This window comes from Perca flavescens, chromosome 2 (genome assembly GCF_004354835.1).
Source record: "Perca flavescens isolate YP-PL-M2 chromosome 2, PFLA_1.0, whole genome shotgun sequence".
Lineage (NCBI taxonomy): Eukaryota > Metazoa > Chordata > Actinopteri > Perciformes > Percidae > Perca > Perca flavescens.
Window position 1 is genome coordinate 20482964 of NC_041332.1, and position 24895 is coordinate 20507858.

The 24895-nt window shown below is 41.6% G+C and overlaps 1 long non-coding RNA gene across 1 annotated transcript in view; it reads left to right on the top strand.

The window, feature by feature from the left end:
• Window positions 1-24895, top strand: part of LOC114545351 (uncharacterized) — a 59403-nt gene that overhangs the window by 7334 nt on the left and 27174 nt on the right. Inside the window, exon 3 of the long non-coding RNA XR_003690885.1 lies at window positions 23222-23321. This is a non-coding gene — a long non-coding RNA (uncharacterized LOC114545351). The remainder of the gene's footprint in view (window positions 1-23221; window positions 23322-24895) is intronic.

The window sequence follows — 24895 nt, forward strand, 5'->3', positions numbered from 1 at the left end:
TCTCTCTCTCTCTGTGTATCAACATTTCTCATGACACACTCCGGCGATTCGATAGCCACCCCCTCACACCCATTCACACGCCCCATGCTTCTGTGCACATACAGATTTGCAGAGACACACACAATAACAAGGATGCCTCCCTCTCTACACCACTGAACTGTAAATGACCAAAGCACGCAGACCCGCACACACATGCTACAAATGCACATGAACACACTCGCGCACACGCATGCTGTCGCTGTCAGTGAATGAACTTGATGCACCCCACAGGCTTACATTGTGAGTGGCAGCGCTGGCGATGGCCTGCAGCACAGACAGATGTGTGTATGGATGATAGTTCATGTTAGAAAGAGAGAAGCATCTTGCTGTGCTTGTGACCCACTAAATGTAATTCTATTTCCTCTCTCTTCTCACTCATTGTATCTCTTTTTATCGCTCTGCATGCATCTTTCTCTCCTTCTCTCAATCTCTCTGCCTGTCCTTATGTAGTTAATTAGGAGGCAGGAGTCCATCCGTGTCAGTGCTCTGGTGTTTTATTGCCCCCCCTGGCCCCCAACGGGGAGACATTAATAACACACACACACACACACACACACACACACACACACACACACACACACACACTACGTGCCAGAGGTTCCACGGCCCTGCCTACTCCTGCCTGGCATAGCCATCCATCTCTTTGTGTCCCCTCCTCCTCCTCTTCCTCCTCAACTCACCACCCACCCGACCGCTGCTCTCTCCTCCTCTTCCATCACTCCCCCCCTCCCCTCAATCCCCTGCCATCGCCTCTCTACCTGAGAGCATTTGTCATCCCGTCGCTTTGCGAGCCGTGGCCAACGCAATGGAGAAAAAAAACTCAGCTTCAATATGCAAAAATGCAAAAAGGTAGATGCGCGTTGCCCTGGCAATGGCTCCGAGGTTATTTCCAAGCGCTGATGGAAATCAATGTCATGTGCCAGGCAGGCAGGCACCTCCGTCCTCAGGAAAATTAGAAAAGGGGGGGGGGGGTTGAGGGAGGAGGAGGGAGGACTGGAAGGACAAAGAAAAATGCAGAGGAAAAGAAATCAGGTTTTTCTCCTCTCCGAACCTTAGGGCTCGTGACTTTTCTTCAAAGGAGCTCGAGGCTGCATGTCTTATGGGTGCATGTCGCTGTGGGTCACTTTCTTTTGGTTTTGTTTCTGCCTTTGCATCACCATAAATTCTGTCTCTACTCTACACACTTAACACCGCCACCGGCCTTTTCTTATTTGTTTATGTGCAAAAAGGAAAAACAAACTCTTTGGCTATAGGTGCGCCAAATCAAAAAGATAAATAAGGGTGCTGGAAGAGGAAGAGGTGGGGGAGTGGTGGTGGAGGGAGGATTTGTGTTTGAACTGGCCAAACAACTGAGTAATATGTTCTGTGCTACCAAAAAAAGGCATTCTGATATGCTAACATGTGGCACTTTGCTAGGATTAGCTGTGCTGGGAAGGTCTAAACCAGGGATAACCTGGTCTAACCTCTGAATCGCTGCCCACATCCCATTTAAAGTGAAAATAAAATGATCCAGTCTGATTATCAGGGTAGACCAGGGATATAAGTTGCTCTGAGTGTAGCCCAAATCTGTTGACAATGTTTGCAAACTCTATGGCAAAAGGGTCTGCAGTGACAGGTAGAACCGTATGAACAGTTAAGTAAGAATAACTTGTCCTCAGCTTGGGATACATAGGGCCCTATGAAATCTTTTTTCAAATTCCGTTTTTTTTTCTGATTTATTTTTAGCCCTTTTGGATTTGCTTTTCTTTTCACTTCTAAGCAGTATTGACCTTTTAAAAACTCAGTGACACAAACTCACAATTCAGCTTTTTTATTTAAACTGTTAATATATTCAGCAATGCACATTCAAAATTCTTGCTAAAACTCCTCTCACAGTCAAACAAACTGACTGGGAAGTATACTGTATGTAGGACATGGCAATGTTTGCAATGCCTGGAAATCTTTGGTTTGTACCTCTCCAGTAGTCAGCAAGGTCCAAGGAAGCTGAGAGGCCTTCATTTCTGACAAAATGTTGATATGCGGCCCACTGCTCACTGAGCTCTGGAGATGGGGTCCTCAATTTACACAGTGCGCCATAGGCTTCAATCTGCCTTTCCATAGCAGAAGCCTGTCTGGGATCAAACACTCTGATCATCTTGTACAGTATATTTGTTTGGCAGGATGGAGATCCCAGTGCTTTGAGAATTTTTCAAATGCAATGTGAAAGGTGATCCAACATCCTTTTTCCTTTGGCATTCTCATTTTGGTTCAGCAGCTCATCAGTTTTGAACACAAAGCCATGGGTTTTGGCTGTTCCATTTACTAAAAAGGTACCAAGATCTTCCATGATGTTGTATGCAGAGACTGCTACAGGAGTGTGGGTGCTCTCCAGCACTGTCAGAGCTGTAACCAGTTTTTCTTGTTTTTCATCCGTTTCAACCAGCTCAATGATGTTTCTTACTGCCTGAGCAGAAGACTTCTCAGCTAAGAAGAACTCCTTGTACAGGTGGACATGTTCAGCATGGTATTGAACTGCTTCAAACCAGCTATTCCATCTTGTGCTTACTGGCTCAGGGGGTACCTTGGGTTGCACAGCCTCCTTCATTGTCAAGAAGTGCAACCATCTTCTCTTCCTTGCAGGCTTTTTGAAGAAGGCAGACTTAACCCACATCACAAGAGCTGTAGCCTCACTGAAGTATTTGTAGTGTTGCCAGGTAGGGCTGAACGATTAATTGCATTTGCGATAATATCGCGATATGTTAAAACGCGATTTCCTAATCGCAAAGGCTGCGATTTGGTCTCGATTTGATGACTTGCGAGAGCAAATCAGTCTGCACTACGCAGAGAATGCATCAACTTAGCACGCTAACGCTACACTGTACCTTGAGCTGATCTCTGTCATTCAAACAATTCTGAGTTGAAGTTTAAAACTTTTACAGCCATTTTAATAAAATGAAGGGTTTTGCTCGGGCTCAGTCCATACATGCAGTTAATGGATACAGGCACGTAGAACTGAAGGCTCGGTTGGCAACGAGCTAGCTCTGATTAGCGGTTAGCTCCGGTTAGCGGTTAGCTCCGTTATAAAGATATGGGTGGAGGAGCTTCCACTGAGAGGGGTAACAATCAGACTGATAAATGACGGTTCGGGGAGCTTTCACAGCAGCGTGGCCGCGGGGTTTCAACGGTTTTATTTTTTATATATATATATATATATATATATATATATATATATACGTATGTATGTATATATATACGTATGTATGTATATATATACGTGTGTATGTATATATATATGTGTATGTATGTGTGTGTATGTATGTATGTATGTATGTATATATATATATATATATATATATATATATATATATATTTATGTGTGTGTATGTGTGTATATATATGTATGTATATATGTGTGTATATATATATATATATATATGTGTGTGTGTGTGTGTGTGTGTATGTATGTGTATATATATGTGTGTGTATATATGTATGTATGTATATATATATATATATATATATATATATATATATATATATATATATATTTATAATATGTATGTATGTGTTTTTACTTATTTAACTGTCTAGTGTGTAATTGTGTGTTGTTCAATACAATGACTTATTGTTTGTCTTTGTTGAATAATACAGAAGAAAAAGAGCTTAAAAAAATAATCGAATATCGAATCGCAATAGCAATATTTGGGGAAAAAATTGCAATTAGATTATTTTCAAAAATTGTTCAGCCCTATTGCCAGGTCTCTCCCACCAAATTGATGACATGACATAAGCAGGTTGTATGGACACTGTGAGGCATGCCTCCCTTCAGTACTTCTCTGTATGCTTTCAGACAGTATGATGCATTATCAGTCACCACTGCCAGAATCTCATTCAAGTTCAACTGACTGGTATGAAGTGACTGCAGTACTGCCTGTGAAAATGTTGAAAAATTGCTGCTTTCCATGAAGATGACATCAGTTAGAAAGTATTTTCCCTCAGTGCTTTGTTCTTGAGATGAACTTTTGATTTTAAATGGTCGTTACATGTGTCTTTGCGGGTCCAATCGTATGTTGACAAAACTTACAAAACAGTTGTTGTCCAGACTCATAGTAGTCGTTGGGGTATTTTGCAGTCAATTGAGAGTTTCTTAATTCTTTTGCCACCGTTGGCTTATCAGGAGCCACTCGCTTCAACATTCTTTTTTTCTACGCAACAAACTCAACGTGAATATTTGAGGTATGGTTACAAGGCAACATGTTTAACAATGCCATCTGGCCACGGTTTAGGTAGAGACCTTTCTACGCTTGTTGTTTTAAACTGAAAAATGAGAAGGAAGTAAAAAAAAAAAAATTTTTTTTTTATATGTCAACGAAATATATGCAAATTCCGTGCGATTCCGCCTGTATTAGAGAATTCCGTTTTCATGTGTAGATTCCGTGATTCCGTCCTCGTTTTCCACATCACGGAAATCATAGGGCCCTAGATACAGTAGATAATGTTCAAGTCTTACTTATCATTTATCCAGTGCTCAGTTGTAATCTAAGGTGCAGGTCTGGAGTACAGTCTAGAAGTTTTGATCATAAGTGGACAGCTGTAAATACAGGTGTGAATACACTCCTACACACTGAGGATGCACTGATTTGGTCAAGGTAGTCAGGGACATATACTGTAGTATATATAGTGCAGTGTGCATATTGAATGACAAACTGCCAAATTAATATTAAATTGATCTGTCAATCAAATTGACACAGTTTTTGATGTCCATAAACAAGTTCAGAAGCTGTACTTTCACATTCATAAAATCAAATGTGAGTTTGGGCCTTCCATGTATGTTGTAAGTGTATGTGTTGCACAGCTGTAGCCAGTGTATAATTGTCTTGCATGTTACTGGCATTAATCAGAATCAGAATCATCAGAAACTTTAATAATCCCAGGGGGAAATTATTTAAATGCTGCAAAACCTTCTGAAAAAGTTCCCCTTGTTTGGAGAAACAGTAGAGCTTGCATTCAGGAAGCAGCACATTTTTGTTATCAGATAGCTCACAGTGAGAGATATGTAGTATCAATTTCCTTAGGTTGGAATCAATAACTCATAAACTTTTAATTTATAGTATAAACTGCTGCAACCACCGCAGGCCATCTCTGACAAGCCTGGTATCACTGTTGTAGGCTGCTGTGGAATAGATGGGCCATGCATGCCAAGCCAATAGGTTTCCCTCCTCATTTGCATACCTAACATGGCGTTCACACTCCAGTTGACACATTTGCAACCCGCCACTTATCCCATTACCGGCTGTCCCCGGTCGCAGCATTGTTTGCTGTGTAGGCACTCTTTCTTGCTGGCTGGCCAGCTCATTTCCTCACCGGTTGTTTGGATGCAGCTGTACTCACCACAACTGTGCTCACGGGCAGATGTGCACAGACACGCATGCCAGCACACATGCACCTATTCTTACAAACACACAGTATGTGCATAGCATACGTACACACATGTACAATTCTCTGAAGTACATTCCAGTTTATACCTGTTGAGGGATGACCAAAGAAGTTAGAAATACAAAGTAAAATGTACGATTTAGAGATAGTTGAATATACAATGTTTTTGTCTTTTGTGATTATGGTTGCTTCCATATCATTTAAATAACATTGTAGTTTGACTACCCTGGAGGCTTTGTACCCAGTACTAGTCTATGTTGTCAACATTGCCACGCAATGTATTATTTTGCTAGATTTTTTTGTGTCACAAGGTCCTTTCTATTCCTCCTTTTTTAGTAAGTACTCCTGAAATAAGTGATGTTCATTTGTGCACCAACACAAAAAGGCTCATGTCTGATTATTTTATAGGTTTATCACTTTTACATATTCTTCTTGTTTCAGGTTAATGTGAGGCTAGTCTCGCTTTACCAGACCCTGCTCCAAAGCGCGCTAGAGGAGAGTCTGGCTACTCCACATAGCATTCGGGGATGGGAGGAAAACATGCTCTGGTTTATTGGCATTTCTTTAAACCAATCACAATTGTCTTGGGCGGTGCTAAGCACCGGAGAAAAGCTGCGGTGCCACTGAAAAATAGGCTCAGGAAGGAACTTGTTTTGGTGGAACATGTACGTTTAAAAGTTGTTTTAGTCATGCAACAGAAAACTCAGATTGGGCAAATAGTCTAGCTAGCTGTCTGGATTTAGCTGTCTGGATTTACCCTGCAGACATCTGAGAAAAGGTTAACAATAGTCCTCATAAATCAACCGGAGTTTAAAATGCCAACACAAAGGAAGCCCAAGGCAACGGATATCCGGCCTAAATGAGTGAAATCCGGTGGATTTTCCGGCGGCAACGAAGCAATCCTGGAAGTGGAAAGTCAAGGATATAGACTAATGTGAGGCATATGAGCAATAAAGCTGATTAGACCGCATTCTCTCTTCCCCCCACACACACACACACACTCATTCACTCACAGGTCTCCCACCCTCCCTCTGTGTCTTTTGTGAGTTGTTAATATGGAGGTAATAATTTGTCATTAAAGGTTTCCTTTTTGTTGGCGCCTTTGGTCTAGATGTTTAATTTGAGTCTTAAATATACTGTAGACCCTGCAGCCATTTTTTTTGCTTCCCTACCCTCTCCTTTGCTCCATCAGTGCCTCATCTCCCTTTCTCCTTCTCATTCCCTCTCTTTTGGGAGGGCAGCATTACAGTAGAAGTAAAACGGATTCCCACAGGCAACAAAAAGAAGTGTGTTAGTGTTCAAGGATGAGTTACCTTGGTCACCTTGGACAACGCTGCTTACTGTCTCAGAGCCACAGTGACATTTGCCGTTTCACTGACGGGGTTTGTTATTGTGCTGTAAGTCTTTCAGACTTTCATGTTTTTACAGCAGGGGGGTCCAGGTATCTTTCACACAAGACTTACATGATATTGTTGAGCTCTGTTATCAAATGGCTGATGTAAACCGGCTTACACCAACACTGAACTCAATGAACTTAAAATCACTGAGCAGATTCTCCATGGTGGAGGACTGCAGCTGAATGCTGTATGTCATCCATGGATTTTCTGATAAGATCATTTTCCACCCTGCACATCTATTTTTGATGTGCTGTGTTGGTGACGTACTGAATGAATATTCATGAATGTGCAGAAAGCCTATATGTATCAAAGTGATTTCCACCCTTGTCATCAAACTATGCAAATTGCATCCTCACGGCTCCATACAGCCTGTTCTTTCTCCTTAATTAACGATGCTGAGAAAATGTTTTTTTTCTTCCAAGGGAGATTAGCTCCTTCAAGACAAAATCGGTGCAGTTATCAATGGGAAGTGATAATTCTGTACTTTGTTTTACTTGATAACTTAAAGCTACATTGTGCAAGAATTTCTCCCATCTAGCGGTGAAATTCTGAATATTACTTTCTAGCCCTTCCTCCTACGGTGGCCGAACCCGAAATTAGCTCTCTCCATCGTTTACACATAGCTGTTTTAGCCACTCGCGTTGTTGTTTTAATTCTCTTTTTTGCTTCCCTTGCGAGTAATCTCCCACTTGCATTCGTCACGGTGCCAATAGGTGTAAAAGGGCAAAACGCGGAGGTATGTCCCTCTTTGGCTAATGTATTTTAAAGGTCCCATGGCATGTCTTATAATGCCACATCAATTCTGTTTTTTATCTTCACAATGACTAAACATTTTAATGAACATATCTGATGTTTTAACTGATTCCCCGTCTAATTTTCTTGGTACATTGTTAATGTCATTCTATTTTCCTCTCTGCCGGATCAAGTATCTAGATGAAGAAAGTTTTTTCTTCTGATTCTTGTATATTTTACATTGGTATGATGATTCTTAAGTGGCATTTTTCAGTGAGCTACACGTTTTATCTACAAAGACCCCCACCCACCCCCCACCCTGCAGTATTATAAGATAAAACATACTTGACAGCAGGCAGATTTCCTGAAATACAAGTCATGTGTTCTACTGATCATCTATGGCCAATGTGGGCGACGAATCTCTTCTTCATCTTCAGAGATGAAAAAGAAGATGAGAAGAAGGGGGGATAACTCGTGAAGTAAAGAGCGGAAGTGGGGATAAGCGGTAAAGCTGACATTAGGGTCAAGTGCTGATCTGGCATCACATTTCCCTTTCAAATCCATCTATATGCATACGCTCACATTAGAGTTTAGCCGCATGTGTGTCGCCACGTGCTCTGCTGAGAAACCCGCCAGAGAGGTTAAGTCACACATAGACAAAAAGCACATGGATGAACTCAAATGAGTAAAGGAGAATATTTGTGTGTGTGTGTGTGTGTGTGTGTGTGTGTGTGTGCGCGCGCCACACAGAGAGAATACATGGAGAGAAGCAGTAGCTCACTGACAGACTGCACTGCCATGCTCAGCCAGTTCATTGCCTTCATTCCTTACATCTTTTGACATTTTCAATTATGTCTTTCACACATGGCTAGGCACTTGTTTTTTTCTCTATGCTCCCCTCATCCTCCTCTTCTGCTTTTCTCTCGCTCTCCCTCCTTCCTATTCTATTCCTCCACCTTCATTCCATTTCTTTTTTTAAGTGGCCGCTCCTTCCTTGCTTTGTTCGTCGGCCCTTTTCATATGTGGGGGTCAGGTAGCCCACGGATCCCATTACTCCCTCCCGCTCCGTGGTGGATGGATGGATGGAGCAGGGGACGGTGGCGTGAGCGAGGGATAGGGCATGCCGAGGAGTGAAAAGGATGCTGTCAGATATGTCAAGGACTCCTGTTCAATTTATCCGGTGATCCTGAGGGGGACCCCACAGATCGAGGTGCAGAAAGTATAGAAAGACTTGTTTTTGAATGGCCACATCAAGCCTAAAAATAATGCAAAGGAGATTTGAATTTGGCAGTATTATCTCATATAATGGTGTTTTCAACCTGACTTAGGTTTAACATTTCTGCATGCTTTAACTGAGTTGTGCTGTTTTGGTAGTAATTGTTATAATAGCTTGTAGATGCTTTTTTTTTATTAAAGGAAAAGGCAGCAGGTATCTTTTCCATCTGCAGTCTTTAACTGGAGTGATGTCACTGCCAAGCCGCAATTACGCACGGCAGATCCACTGGTTACATTTTGTGCAACCAGCATCAGTCTGTTGTGAAAAAAAAAAAATAATGTTAAAACTAACTTTCTGTCATATTTGCTGAAACTGACCCTATGTTTGAGAAGAACTACATTAGGCAGCTAATTAAAAAAAAATAAAAAATCTGGCTCCTCTGGCAAAAATCCACAGCTCCTTGTTCAGATCCTCCAATCAGGGCAGCGTGTCAATCACTGCTCATGCACCCGCATTCTTTCTCCCTTCTGGGGGGAGGGGCTTAGGAGGCCGTTAGGGCTTTAGCAGAAAGGAGGGGAAGAACTGAGAATTTGATTCGATGTTCAAATTCTTTGGCTAAGTCCTGGATCTTCGCAATCCTACCTACAGCACCTTTAACCACAGAAGAACCCCTGTGCTTATGTGCACATCAAACGTGTCATTTTGATTAATTATTCTACACAGTTTCCTCTTCACATAAACAAGCACTTTGGATGCGGACACTGAACACAGTTAAGACAGCTCCACGAATAAAAATCACTAAAAACGTCACGCTCCGCTTATAACTACCTCAGGACCGTCAGTTCCTGACAGTGTTTTAGCCGGCGTCTGCATCTTAAACACAAGCTAACTGTTAATGGCTGTGCCTCACATCTTTTTTTTTGTTCACAGGTCGCATTTAAGCAGTTACTAGACGTTAAGAGTGTACTTAGTTCTGATGAACCCCCGAAAATGGACATTAGAGGCAACCTAAACATCGCCGCATGTTACAATAGTTAACACTAACAAACAACTAACAACTCAACAGCAAGTGACGTTAGCCTATCGTTAGCTAGCAGCTGGAGTAAACAGTTAAAATGCTGACAGCTAAACGGTGTAAAAGTGTGTCTGTATTTCACTGGAGAGGAACATATGACAGTGTGCCGCTGCTGTTGTCGGAAAAACACAGATGTTGCGTTCACTTGAAATTCGCCCCGCCAGCGTCGTGCTGCATTCAAAGTTGTTGTAAAATACCCTTTTCCTATCCAGTGGTTGTTTTTGTCGTTTAACAGGAACTTACTGGTGAAATAAGTTATTGTTATAAGTTATTGTTGTTACATTTTTAATAAATCATTTAATTTTGCCTTAGCAATAAACAAGCCGTTCTATAATGTCGTTTTTTTTTTGCTCCTTTTTGAAAAATAAAAAAAATATGCAGATTAAATATCAGGTAATAATCAACTGTAAAGTAGCTACACCTTTTTAAAAGGATCCTTTCGGTAAATTAGCCTCTGCCGGGTAGAAATTTGTGAAATTGTATAAAAAAAGTTAACACCAACATTTAGTGGCAAAATCCATTGTTATGTCTACAAAATTATTTTAGATATAGTAGAAGTTCAAGTCACCACTACCTCTTGTCAAAATATTGACTTAGTATCTCAGAATATAAACTAAGAATCTCAAAGTAATGAGAAAATGTCAAATATTGACTTAGAATCTCAATATATTGGCTTAGTATCTCAATATATTAATTTATCTCAAAATATTGACTTAGTATCTCAATATTGACTTAATATCTCACTATATTGTTCAGTATCTCAATATATTGATTTATCTTAAAATATTGACTTAGTATCTAAATATATTGACTTATCTCAAAATATTGACTTAGTATCTCAATATATTGACTTAATATCTCACTATATTGGTTCAGTATCTCAATATATTGATTTAACTCAAAATATTGACTTAGTATCTCAATATATTGACTAAGTAACTTAGAATATTGACTAGGAATCTGAAAGTAATGACAAACTTTAAAATACTGACTTAGAATCTCAATATATTAACTTCTGCACACCGGCGTGCAACATATTACTTTGTATTATGGAGTCTGGAGATCCTTTTTTCTTGTTGAAGGGGAAATCTATTGTTGGGGCACGTTTGTTTCTACTGTTTCAACAGAATTGTATTAATGTTGATAGTGTTTGGATGCTTTCAACGGTTTGTTCAAATTCTGCATTAGCAAAACACAATTTTTTTTATAAAATGATTAATCTTTACCCGGACAAGTGACTTTTATGCATGGACAAGTGAAACGTAAATGTACTTGTCCAAAGGACAAGTGCCTCAAAAAGTTAATGTCAAGCCCTGACATAGGGCCCATTCTGCTTGCATAATAAGTATTTTTACTTTAGATACTATCAGCATATTTTGCTGTTTAATACCAAAATGTGTTTTAAGTTTATAGCACAGGCCACTACATACAGCATTTATAGTCTAAGGTAGTTTGGAATTACAAATGCAGAGATTTTACATTGGGGTATTACAACTTTCACATAAAAGATCTGAATACGGAATACTTCTTTCACCTGTTATTAGGAATAGGAATAGGTCATGGATCTTTATAAACAGATGACTATATGAGGACTAAGTGACTGTAGAATGCATACACTGTAAACACCAAATACTGACAGATGATTGGCTCTGTGATTGACTATCTGACTGATAATTGAAATGATAATTGATCAAGTCATAATGAGGACATGATGTTTTTCTCCACTAAGGGCATCAGAGGACGCACAACATCCATAATGCATATTAGATATTAACGGGAGCAGGAATCATTCTCCTACTAGACCAGCTGATGGATTTACTGATTGATTGATTAGCTGACTGACTAATTTATTGGTTTTGTAATGAGGGGAAAACACATTTTTTCTCCATTAAAGCAAACCAAGGGGGATTCCCCTTGCTGGCAGCTATGATGTAATGCGTAGGTTTCGAATGACCTCAGCATAATCACCACCATTACGAAACAGGCGCTCAGCTCTCAAAACCACTTCATCACTTCAGTGTTGCCTACTCATGCCTACAGCCATCACTCATTCATTCCTCGCTCCTCTTTCTGTCAGCCAGACAGATGCCGTCAGACACAGACGCTGCTGCCAGATCTGTAGCCAAATCACAGCCACCAACAAAGCTTTGTTTGGATGAGAAAGAGAGAGTGTGTTTGTGACGTAGTGGACTTTTGGTGTTGCCAAACTGGCAGCCCAGGCTGTACTCACTTTCACCAGGGGGCAGTCAAGTAGGTGGGAGGCCAGATTGCTATTTTTCCAGGCTAATCATCGGAGTTGTTTGCCAGGTCTTTCTCCAACCCCACCCCACCCCCTCCCCGCTTATCCCCCCTCTCCTGCTGACTCTTAACCCTGACCTTCCAGCAGGAGATCCCTCTCTTGGCAAGAGGGAGGTAGAAAAGCGAGAGAGAAAAATGGGGGAAGTCAGTGGCGTGAGCTGAACAAGAGAAATGGGGGGGGGGGGGAGTCATGGTCAAGGGCTGATTAATGAGCCTTTAATTTAATCAGCAATTCCCATCTCGCCAGGGCCTCTCCACGTGGCTCTGTAGCAGCTTATTATTTTTAACAAGTCTGTGATCTCCCACTTTTCCTTTGCTCGTTTTCTTCCCATTTCTGTCTTCCCCAGTTCCTCTTTTATACCAAGCTCTTATCTGTGTCAGGGTTGGGGATGTGAATAGAGGGGCAATGATTAATGAAGTTTTAAGACCTATGAAGGATGTCTAATCTCTCTCTCTCTCTCTCTCTCTCTCTCTCTCTCTCTCTCTCTCTCTCTCTCTCTCTCTCTCTCTCCCTCCAACCCCTCTCTTTCTCGCTCCTTAAGCAAAACTGACTGCTGAGTTTCAGACCGGGCAGCTTCTGTTATGTAGCCTATTATAGTGATAAATGCTCAAAGATGGCCCATGACACTTATTTTATATTGTAAGATCAGAGTTAAGATGAAAATGAAAGTGTGTGTGTGTGTGTGTGTGTGTGTGTGTGTGTGTGTGTGTGTGTGTGTGTGTGTGTGTGTGTGTGTGTGTGTGTGTGTGTGTGTGTGTGTGTGTATCCTGCTCTATACATTTGTATCTGTTGTGAATCTTCTTCTGACCAATGTTTGTTTTCATTGACTAGTTTCTTCACACAGAGCAACATGTGTTTCCTATTTTGCCCTCACACTTCCACATACAGACTTATAACATTGTGTCTGGTAATGATAATACGTTGTATTCTGCATGAGCATCTGAGTCACTCTTCTGTTATTTCTGTTACCACAAGCCACACATTCTCAGACTTGAGAATTTTAAAAGCTGGATCAAACTATGTTGTCGGGACAAGTATTAAAGGATAATTGCGGTTTATTACAAAACGGGTCTTATTTTCATAGTATTGGTCTTTCTTTGTAATTATGAATCTTAGTCAAACTTTTTTCAGATTTGTTTTTAATCCTTTTTCCCTTTCAAAACAATCAGCTGACTGAGGGCATTGACACATTTCACTCAAACCAATCAGGTTTGCCACAACCTCTGTTAGCCAATCATCTCTTTGCTGTCATATTTTTATAACTGAGCCTTTTATCTGCTGATTTTAGCGGTTATGTCAGTTTCAGATCAGTGCAACCCACCACAACACAATCCACCTTCAATTTTATCAAAACCAACTGTCCAAGTCACATCCATCCAGACCTTCATCTAGGCTTCAGTCCTTCATACAATCCTTCACCTTTACTTTGTGTTGCACTATATATCAAATTAATTCATTTCTTAATAGCTCTTAAGCCCTTCTTTCACTTAATCTCTCCTGATTAAAATAACATTATAATCAGCAACTTAATTTCTGAGATTTGGTAACATAGTGAGTGGTCGGACAATCCATAGAACCAACAAACCATTGGCCCAGTCTAAAGTAAAAATAATAATCGGATTAATCCTTCAAAACAATTCTACTGTGAAAGTACTGTATGTCTGTCAAATGTTGAAACAACGCTGTATATATTTTTTCAGCCCTATGCTGACAGTAAGCTAAAAAAAGAAAACCTTTTACTTGACACAAATAATCGCTCTGCACACTGTAGATAGATGCCCTTGCTCACATTTTGGCTGAAAAACAGCACAGACAGCACCTTTTTTCAAATGCAGAAGCAATTCATTTATTTCTAGATAATTAGAAATTATGGCAGTTTAAAAAAAAAAGAGAGAACAAGAAGTGATGGAATAAGAAAGGCTTTGTAGTGAGTTGGAATGGAGATGAGAGAAGCTACCTCTGATTACTAAGTGGCTCTGTCCATTATCTTTACACAGTGAATAGCAGAACACCATAAAGGTAAAATGTGACTCATCCATCCCCACCGGTTATCACTCCCACTGGCTTATGGGAGCTGCCCCCCCCCTCTCCCCTCAATACATCCCCACACAGAATGACATAGTGCATACTTAGCATAGCCCTTCAAAATTTGCTTTCATATTGTGTGTCTGTGGGTGTGAAGGAGATGTTTACACATACAAGCATTTTATACAGCCCATGGATATATGTTTTTAAGAGCGACTTTTGTGTATGTATGAGTGTTTGTGTATGCATGAAAATGTGTCTTTGTAAGAGTGCATGTGTGTCAGGTCATTTCATATATGTCTTCTCTCAATCGTAGACAAGGGGAGGAGTATGTAGGTTCGCTCTCTCATCCTCTGCCATGGGGCTCTGAGAGGTATTGCCTCCCTTATTGCTGTTGAAAAGCCCCATCAGTGCCAGGCGCGTTGATTTATGTCCCTGAACCCCTCCACCTCCAGCTCCTTTCCATTAGGGCTTTACAATATTCCCCCCATTGTTCAGCTCCCGGCGTTATCGGCCCTGCCCAGGCTTGTCAGCAAGACCTGCCCCACACACAATCACACCAGGAGCAGCGAAGAGGAGGGGGAAAGGGGGTGGGGGATAGGACGGAGTGAAATGGAAGACGTGGGGTACAACAGATAGGAGGGAGAGAGAGTGCTGGATGAAGAGGGAGATGGAGAATTGGCAGGCAGAGATGGTGGGGGGAGGGAGGGAAGCAAAGACAGAGGGGATGAGAGGAGGAAAAGGGAGATGATGTGGAGGGCAGCATGTTGAGGGAAGTGTAGAAATGGGAGATGTCCATCTAAGCCTAGGTTTTATTGTTCCTGAAAGGGTGCCGGTGGTACAGGGAGGAGGGGGATGTAAGTTAGGCAAAATGTGATAGGTTGACAATAACCAAGAGGGGTGAAGATTCCATTTGGTTGCAATACTGTGGGACATTCTGTTAGTGTATGTCCATTAAGATATAGATTTTATTACCTCAGAATGGGTTGGTGTTGCGGTGTGTTCAATGCAGTGTTGCCGAGATAAGGTGATGGCGACGGTGCCAGCGAGCAAAGCTTTTGATTTGGACCCCAATTTGTCAATTCTGGTCAGCTTTATTGCCTTGAAGCAAGGTTGGATGAAGCAGGAGCGCATTGATGCACTTGGTTAAATGTAGGTGCCTTTCACACTGAGGTTTACAATATAACGCAGGCAGATGCAACGCAGTCGCTAAGTGAGGTACAATGAACGCTTGAAAGGCAGCCTCGAGAAAGGTCGAGAGGGCCACATGAGCAGAATGTGAATGAGGGAGGACTATTTAAAGAGATTCAGGATCGATGCTTGTCTTGATAATGCGCGTGCAAAGGAAGAGCATGCAGAGGTTGTTTGTGAGGGTATTGAAAGTTCCAGCTGGTTATTTTAGCTCACATACACCATGAGGTTACTTTTCTGTGACAGTACTTAAAGTCAAATTTCTTTTGCTGTTAATAATGCAAAGGCAATCCAGTGGAACGTCATCGTAAATGTGAAATATATTCTTTTTCCCCACCTTCTGTAAATGGATGCCACCTTGACTTACACCCCACCTATTCTAATTGTAACAAAAAACAATTGCTCACAAATGGCAAAGTCTTCCTATTTATTTTAGTGCTGCATATGCCTACCCAGACAATAACATGGTAAATTTAAAATGAATTGCAAATTGCACTTATTTTGTATGCTGGGGGCCTCTCCTCCCCTGTAAAAGATCTTTCTGACATATACCTTTTTAAGAAGAGGAAGATGAGAAAGCGTGCATGAAAAGAAGAAGAGGAAGGAGAGAGGAGGGGTGGGGTGGTTGGCAGATAAGCCTGCTTGCTTTCAACTCTGTGGAGGATAAGGGAGAAGAAGTTTTAATATCTCTAAATCAGCGGCTCGATATTGAAAGTGTCATCTAATTGAAAATGATTTAGGACATCGGGCCCGCCTGGCAATCATATATAAATTCACTCCTGACACCAGCTCCAAAGTCTCTCTATTTCTACTTTATGAGTCATTTGCATGGTGGGGGCCTTTGAGAGTATAAACCATGCAAATGATATGGAGCGCTGCACAAGGTGATGTGTCCCCTCCTCGCTCCCTCCCTCTCCTCCTCCATCTCTCCATCTCTCTCTCGTTCTCCCTCTTAGCCTCAGGAGAAATGCTTTCTGCTTTGCTGCTGCCTTTGTCCAGAAAGTCATTTATTTCTCTTGTTGTTCGCTCACTTGCTATTATACAGCTTGCCGCATAGGTTAGGGAGAAAGAGCCGGCTGCCACCCCATTCTGCTGAATAACTGTCATCTCCTATTTGCGAGCCCATGTTGTACGTTGAAGTAATTTTCTTATTTTGTGAAAAGACAGATGGAGATACCCACAATAGAAATTGTGGTGTGCATTCCTATAGTACATAACAATAAATATAACTGTGCTTTAAGGTGACACTGAAAGCCTGGGAATACATCTTTGCACTTCAGACTGTAATATGAAGTAATACCTGTACTGTCTATTACTTGAGGCTGTATAAAATGTTTTTATCTTTCAATGAGCTTTCGCCTCCTTAGCAAAGCTGTCGTTAACATGAGCGTAAGACTGCTTTCAAGTCACTAAACACACACTTGGCAGGTAGAATTAACACAAAGAGCATCACAAATTCAGAAGCCTTGAATTGGTGCAACTAAAAACTCAACAACAAAAAAAATACTATTTTCCCGAGCAATTATTTGCCTGACTGCCCATCTCTCCTCTTAAATGGATATGAAGAGCAGGGAGTGAGTTCAGAGGGGCCGACTGTACACGCTTACCCTTCACGGCTCCTATAAAACTTTTATGCCTTGAAAATCCTCTATTTCTCTCTCGGGGAAAAAACACTGAGATGAAAGGATGAAGGACAAATGGAGACAGATGGAAAGCAACACAATGAGCATCTCTGTTGCTCCTTTTCTCCTGTAAATGGACAAAATTGTAGACAAACCATTTTCGGTCTTCTCGATCTCCCAAAGCAGCTGTTATTGAGGCGTAAGGGGAATATCCATGTGCACATTATCATCTACCACTGTGTGGCCTTTCGTCATAGAAACGGGGCTAAGTTATCCCACAGGGTGTAATTTGTGTGTAAACATGTGTGCCCTCGTTTTTTTCCCCCTGGATCTGTGGTTTCGGTCCATTTACCAAGAGGAGCTGAGCTGCGCTATATCACTCTGTGTATGTTTGTGTGCATATGGTTCATGTTTTGTGTGTGAATTTTACATGAATGTGTACGCATGCATCATAATTTGATGGTGAGTGCTAATGTACGTGTATGCATGTGTTTATGTCTAGTTTTTGCCTAAATGCATTTGTAAGTATATAGGGGTGTGTGTGTGTGTGTGTGTGTGTGTGTGTGTGTGTGTGTGTGTGTGTGTGTGTGTGTGTGTGTGTGTGTGTGTGTGTGTGTGTGTGTTCAGGAGCTAGTGAGTGAATGACTCCAGCCGTCTCAAGTGTTGCCCAGGGAGCTCCTGCGTGCGGTGGCAGTCTTGTTTGTCTTCTGCTGCTTCTCAAACAATGGCATCCCATGGGCCCACTCTCCACCTAATTGAGAGACTACAGAGAGGGAGAGAGAGAAATGACAGGGCCGCGCTCACACCAGCTCAATTGCGCACATAACTTTACAATGTGCAGTTTTTATTATAACACATTATCACCTGCCTGTTCCCTCCAAGAGCATATTGTTAGGCTTGTTCACAGACACACACACACACACACACACACACCACTCACATTTGATGAAGATGAAGCTTCACTTTATATAGCAGCACTAAGAAGTCTCTCAGTGCAGAGCAAGGATAAACTAAATAGTCGATACAGTGTTCTGTTGTGTCTTTGAGGCCTTGAAATGTCTCCGACACTCTCCTTTAAGATGACATGATTCTATTTACTCAAACAACACATCACATGGATGGTTACAAGATCTCTAGATTCACTGCGTCATGAGCACATTATAGTTGCATATATAGTTGCATCATAATTGCATCAGAACATATCAGAATACACTGTATGAATTATGAATCTGGTATAGGCAGGTAGGTTTAGAGTTATGTCTATCTTTTTTTTGATAAATTACATCATTATGTAGTATGAATATGTTGTGTGACCTCTTAACGGAGGAGAATGGCATAGGATGTGTCCCAATGTCATACTACATTGAAATTATAAGCAGGTTTTGAGTATTTAACATGTTCAGGTTAGATTTTTGATTTGGCTGTTGACCTAATCTGTGGTCCCACAATGCAATACACAGAGAAAATGGGAGTGCTGCTTAAGTTGGGAAACATTTAAATAAATTGGACGTGAGACAGCCTAGGTCTTTTTAAGGACATTTTTGCTTTCTGTTTGTGAAGTTTATTTGTCAGTGGCAATCAAAAGTCGCAGTTTGATGCTCCTTGTCACAAAGTACTGAAAACAATTTCCTGCTGAAATAAAACTAATGATTTCTTCTATGCAAACTACAAAAACATACTATACTATGATACATTTTGTATAGTACATAATGTATACATTTAGCATGTTAATGCATGGAGTTAAAACACAGTGTCAGTGTTCCCAGTTTAAAAGACTGAATCAGCTACATGTAAAAATGACAGAATAACAGTTGGGGTATACTGTATTTATGTTTTTTCCTTCCTTCTGACACACACACACACACACACACACACACACACACACACACACACACACACACACATATACATATACACAATGGCAATGGCCCAACATTTCTCCTGCTTCTCTCTCAGCATTCCAAGACTATTAGGGGAAGAGAGAGAAAGAAAGAGAGACAGAGGGTGTGTATGCAGTGAGCTCTGTGGGCCCATTAGAGTGGTAGTGCAGGGAAACTACCAGGAGAATATAGACTGCAGAAACAAGTGGATTAGGACTTTCTAACGAGGACAGGCAATACCTCTTGATGGATGACAGCCTTCATACTGTGCTTATAGAATGTGTGTGCTGGGAAAGGGGGGGACTTCAGTGTACATGTGCATGTCAGTGTGTGGTTAAGTGTGCATGACTGTGTATTCTGGTTTAAATGTGTGTGTCTGCGTGTCATTACTGTCTGTGTCAGTGCTTGTGTATCCACTCTCAGAAGGAAACTGTGAAAATGATGTCCTTGAATTTCACATCCTTATAATCAGGTTTTTGTCCTTCTATTCTTTTTTTTTTTTTGCATCAGAGCAGTGACATAAAAGACCAGCTCATGAATGTCAATGTAAATATTTGCTACAAGCCTATTGGAAAAAAAACCAAAAAAAACACAGGATATTGTTGAACAGGGTGCCTGTGTTCGTCCAGTATCGTTGACATTCACTTGGTAGTACAATAGACGCAAAAGCGAGGAGGCATGGAAGTGTCGGCTGCTTGTGTAGTCAATGGGGCCCTTTTACAAGCTATTTAAGGGGATAAAAAGCATGTCCTTTTCAGCGTGACACTGGTGTCAGTGTGTTTCAAAGGCGCTCCAGGGCCATTTAGAAGCAGTGGCAGCGCCGCCCGCATTGATTAAAGCGCTACAGTGCAGAAAGGAGAGAGGCAACACTGCTAAGTGAATATGGAAATGACCTCCGTCATCCTCTTTTTGCTCCCACGCCAACCTCTCCAAATGCACAGAGCAGCGTGATGGAGACAAGTATGTCCTGTTTCTGTTTATGTATCAGCGTCGCAGCATTAAAGCAGTGTGTCTGTGCGTTTATAGTTAAGATATAGCACACAAGGGAGGTGTGTGTAAGTTGCAGAGGAAGTGAGGAGAGAGAGAGAGAGAGAGAGAGAGAGAGAGAGAGAGAGAGAGAGAGAGAGAGAGAGAGAGAGAGAGAGAGAGAGAGAGAGAGAGAGAGAGAGAGAATGATGACATGATGGGCCCCGAGGTGTGATTGCAACTGGCTCAAGTGTCCTGGTTTTGATGAATTAATATGCTTCCAATGACAGCGGCCCCTGGCAGACTGAGAGCATGGCCGGGACCTCTCCTCCTCTCCTTCTCCGGGTGGAGCTACCAGCATTACACACCAGAGACTGATATAACTAATACTGAAAATACATTCAAACATAAATGATCTCTCTGACTCTCTTTTTCTCTCCATAAATATTTACTTTAGGGCACTATATTCACAAATGGACAGCACGGGCGAGATATATGCATTGAACCCTAACCTTTATACCTATGAAATAGTGATAATTTATTGTGAAAGAAGTAGTCCCTTTATCTCCTGAATCTCTGCAAAAATGCAAAAGCATACCCATACACACCGGCATACTGATCCTCATCCATAACACAGATCACATGTTCTAGCATGGCTGTGACCTGCACTGTAGGTGAGCTCATTTGCATGTGCGATCTGTTACGTGCCATCGGCCTTCAAATGGATGTGTCCCGCCAAAGAAGATTCCAGTAATTAACCCAACACAACATAGTTGTCATCTGGTAATTGACCTAATTGTTTGGCTTGTCAGCTCCCGTTCTACGTGTTAAGCATTAAATATGCTGGGTGTCATTAATCAAAGGATTATCATGTATCCAGGGCAGGGCGAATGCACTGTGTCTTGTTCTTGTTTAGCAGTGTAAGATGTTATAGAGTGTCCGCAAGGTTTTGTATAAGAAGAAGATTTATTTATATTAGGACAATGGACATTAATCAACATTTCTGTAAATGCGCCAGTGTTAGCCAGTCGGCTAATTTTCAACTGTAGTCCTAGTTGCATGCACGTCTTTATGGTGGGAAGAAACCGGAGCACCCGGCCTGGGACAACCTGGGATTGAACCCAGAACCTTCTTGCTGTGAGGCAGAAGTGCTAACCGCTGAGCCACCGTGCTGCCTTAACACTACAATACTACATTTCTCTGTGTATTTTAATCGCCGTAACATTTTTACAGGCTTTAAGCCTTTAATAGCTTGTGAAAGTCCTTATTTTACAGCCCAGCAACACTCCATCAAATTATCCACAGGGTTTACAGTGGTCCGTCTTTACCAGGCAAAGTGGGGTTCTTTGAAAATTGTGTACAATTGAATTTTTGTTTAGCCCGGGTAAATCACAGATCAAAATCTGTTATTCCCAACACCATCATCACATTACTGTAAAGCTCCCCACTCTAGCCTTAATGTACTATCTGTGAGTGCCAACATAGCTTACCAGCCCTGATTCTGTAGGCCCTTATGGAGGTGTGTAAGTGCATGCTTTTGTGTGTGTGTGCACGCTTGTACGTATGTGTTTGTATATGTGCTAACGGCAGATAGCTCAGGTCCAATTCACAGCTGATTCACGGCTGAGGCTTATGTATTTAGAAGCAGATTGCCTCCAGGTTGCTATAAAAGGTGTTGAGCTGCCACTTTTATTGGATTTTTAAAGTGAGGAGATTACATCCCGTATATGTCTAATGGTTCCCCACACACTGCTTATTCAGTTTTGTCTCTCTCCTCTGGTCAGGTTTTTGTATTGTCTAGAGCAAAGCAGGAGGGGTGTGCTCCCTTATATCCTATGCACACACCCAGTGCATTAATAACAATAACAATAAAAAGGTAATCAAATCTGTAAAAACAATATGTACTTAATGTTGGTCCAGGATCCACTGCTAAAAGCCCACCTCATCAAACTGCAAATTAGTCTCGGCTGTAACTTTATTACGGCGTGGCCCAGAGACGGGCAGCCATAAATAATTCAACTGCACCGTCTCTGGAAGCGGTAAGATTTAATTCTACTGAAGGAAAAGTGTGTGTATGTGCGTGTGTGTGTGTTCACTTGCTTAGATGCATGCATGCCTGTGAGGTTTTGTTTGAGCTAGTGTGTGTATGTATTTGTGAAATTAGACAACCCCTCCTTCGTACAAACACACACCGCCAACACCACCCTCCTCTTTCCTTCTGTTCTCTCATTGGCAGGCGGCTGGCTTTAGCCTCCCATTGCAGAATATTCCCTACCAGGTAGCACCATGGCAACGTACTCAGCCTCATCCATCAGCCAGCCAGCGCCCCAACCCTCCCAGCTACAACCACCTAGAGAGAGAGACACACACACTAGGAGAGAAGTAATAAAAAGGGATGGGGTAAATCGGTGGAGGAAGGAAGACAACAGAGATAGAGGAAATAAGAAGGCAGCAAAGTTGCTAAGTTAATGTTAGCCAAACATGGAAGAGAAAACAATGACGAATGGTAAAATACTTCTTATCCAAAATGTCCATAAATATCCATCATAGTTAACAGTCTGACATTTTGGTTTAACTTCTGCACCAGCTGTTGGCAGTAATGGATTATTAACAACATTGTGTTGCATTCTCTTTTGGTTTTACCTCAAAGTAAGGCTTGTTGCATGGTTCCTACGCCTCGCGGTCTGTGGCCACGCCAACTGCGCACTATTCCATGTGGATGATTGGCTTGTTGGTCCTCGGACCCAATCCGTCTTCTTCAAAAACACGATAATCAGCTACCGTATTTATAAAGACGCTGATAACAAGTAAGCAAGTAGAAAACAACGGCCGCAGGTTTGAGACGCAGGCAGCGCAGTTGCTTTTCACCGCCTGCAAGACCCAGGCGGACCCAGGGCATGCTGGGAAACGCCGGCGCCTCAGCTGATCTAACAGCTGATTGGTTCAGAATCGACTCAACATGATGACGTTTTATATAAACTTTTTATTGATTTTGAATTGGAGAGATTTTAACTGCTATTTGTCTGATTTAAAAGCTTATTCTGTGCAAACCACATGTGTGGCTGATAGTTATGTTTATAAATCATAGAGACTAAATCTGTTCAGATTACGGATCATCTACAGTGTGTTGTTAATTAAAATCAGCAACAGATCGCATGTAGAGCATTTGGACACCTACTCTGTCATAATAAAAACAACTGGAGACTGTGTACAAGCTGATATATGGGTCTGATAACGTTTTATTAAATCGGAATCTGACCTAACAGGTTGTGAGTGTTTATGTGACTTCCTGTTCAGCCTGAAGGCTGCTGGAAACTGCTGAAAACTGTCCAACTTGACCGTTGCTTTTTGTCTCCATCCCCAGCTGCTGCCGCCTGCTCTCGTCCACAGTTCATCTCGAACAACCCTATTAACTACATTGTGAGTGCAATGGCAACTACGGCACAGACCAAAGCGTGGCTTGGGTGAGTAACACATTCATTGTTGTTCACAGTGTGCACAGACCATTCTGAGAGCTTAAAGTGGCGTCTGACTTTGTTGATGCGATGTGGTGTTGCCGAGTTCATGGATGTCAGCAATTACTTTGGTGAGTACAATGTTCTAATAACATGATGGCTAAAACGACGAAAATAAGACCCACGTTAGTTAAGTTATAAGTTAAGTTATTTAAGCCATGTGTCCTGGCCATGTGATAAGTACCAGAAAACAATAACATAAAATCATCTTGTCACAATAATTTTGTCAAATCTTGCAGAGTTTTCCATCTGACAGCACATAGAGCTCATTTCCATGCAATCTTCGCTACCTGTTTCTCGTAGTGTCCGAAACTATGGACTTGCCAAATCACTGAGCTGACAGCCGTGGTATAAACCGAAGTCTTGGGACAGATGGAAGTTGTCTGCTGCCCATGAAAATGTCATCACTGTACCTGCGCCATATATCTTCATTAACACTGTACAGATAGCATCAGGGGTAATGCCCCCAGTTTGATGGGAATGCTCAGGTGTAGTGTGTTAACCTCAATGTGGTGCACAGCTGGCAATTTTAATTCATTGTGTGTGCAGAATCAACCTATTAGTGTAGTACAGTATATATATATATATATATTGAGAGAGAGAGAGAGAGAGAGAGAGAGAGAGACTTTGCAAGGCTAAGTGAGCACATTACCAGGCTCCTGTATTCTCTGACATCTGCACCTTGTTTACTGACAGAGAGAGACCCTATCCTCTGGGTGAGGAGGTGAGGAGAGTGGGTTGGGAGAGGGAGGGGGCACAAGGGGAGCCCCAGGTCTCACTTGTAATTGAGGAGTGGAATGAGAAAATGTGGAAGGGAAAAGTGAAAATACGTGCGTGTTGGAGGGACAGAGGCAATTTTGGTGCCTCTCTCAATATTGGTGGGGGCTTGAGTGAGCAGGACCTGGGGGAGTTTGTTACTCTCTCGATGTGTGTGTGTGTGTGTGTGTGTGTGTGTGTGTGTGTGTGTGTGTGAATGTGAATGTTGGAGGATGTAACAGAGGCAATTTTGGTGCTTCTCTCAATATTGGTGGCCTAAGAAGGGGCTTGAGTGAGCAGGACCTGGGGGAGTTTGTTACTCTCTCTACCTCTCTCCCAACAGCTCTGTGGCCGCAATCAGTTCCACCAAGCTGACATTCCACCAGCTCCTGCCTTGCTTCACCAGATTTCATCATGCCCTTATACTTCTGTTTTGGCATCTTTATCTATTGCTTTATTAGCTCTTTTTACCTTTCACTCTCTTAAATGATTTTAGAGGCTGTTGACGTTATTATAGAGCGACAAAGTCTGCGTCCCATTTCCTACTGACAGTCAACTTTGGTTTCATAAAAGATGTACAGTAAGAACATAAATTGGTAAAAGCACATTTCATCCCAATGTTTATAATACGTATAGACATTAGGGCTGTCAATTGATTAAAATATTTAATCGCAATTAATAGCATGATTGTCCATAGTTACCCCTACATAGTTAGTTACCCAACTTGGGTCTTATATTCATAGACCTTGTTTATTACAGGGTGTGTG